The following is a 1,061-nucleotide window of genomic DNA, read 5'->3' as shown; positions in this document are numbered from 1 at the left end:
GGACATTCACCGCATCAAATGTTGATGCATCTAAGATGTAGCGAAACTTATCAACCTAACAACATTCACGTGAGTGGCAACTAAATCCTTCCTTGAATATCTCTTTCCCTCTTATTTGGTTGCTTTTAATATATAGAAAGAGAAGAAAAGTTCCTTTTAAACAGAGACCTAAAGATGGAAGGCATTGTGAGAGGATTTCATTCCTTCTCTGGATTATCTTTAGGGGAGATAAAGAAATTAGCTGGCTGGATATATTTTCTAGAGAGATGAAGATTTCTTTCCTTCCTTTCCTTCCTTTCCTCTCTCTACTGATTGTGAACAGAGAAGAGGAATGGAGAAGTGGAATGAGATTATTTTATTTTTATTTCCTTCCTTTCCTCTCTCTACTGTTGGAAATTAGAAAAAAGAAAACATTAGAAAGGTTGGATTGAGAAATCAGAAGATTGATGGAGATATTTTGTTACTGAATAGAAGATTCGGAAAGAAGATTATATTGAAAACAGTAGAGAGAGAGTAAATCTGATAATTATATTTCTCCACTCAATTTATTGTTATGGAACAGAGAGAGAGAAGGAAAGAAGGGAAGAGATTCGATTTGATGGATATTTTCTTTGATCTTTTTGGTTGGAAAGATAGTAGAAATAGCTGGAAACAGAAAAGGTTTAGGGGGTTGGTTTGAATTCAGTTCTCTTATAAAAAAAACAGGGAAACAGAGGAGAGAGGTATCTCATCTTTGGGGATCAAAAGCTCAACTAAAAATAGAAAAATTAGAGAAAGAGAGAGAAGGAAAAACAGATTTTTGGTTCATCATCATCTTAATCTTCTTCTTCTGTTATTTACTTTATATTTTATTCCTTTTTGTGAGAGAAAGGAGTGATTGTAGAGAGAGAAAGAAACAGAGAGAGAGATTGTCAGAGAGAAAGAAATCAGTACACTCAATTTATGCTGTTTAATCTTTCTTCATTTTCTTTAGCAATTTCCATTCCATATTAGTGTTAAAAGAAACAGGGAACTACTTGTTGGAAAGAAAAGAAAAGAAAAGAAAAGAAAAGAAAGGAAGA

The sequence above is a fragment of the Eschscholzia californica genome, unplaced genomic scaffold (genome assembly GCF_041429995.1).
Source record: "Eschscholzia californica isolate CP2 unplaced genomic scaffold, dmEscCali1.0.p SCAF_1, whole genome shotgun sequence".
NCBI lineage: Eukaryota > Viridiplantae > Streptophyta > Magnoliopsida > Ranunculales > Papaveraceae > Eschscholzia > Eschscholzia californica.
This window is presented reverse-complemented; position numbering follows the sequence as displayed.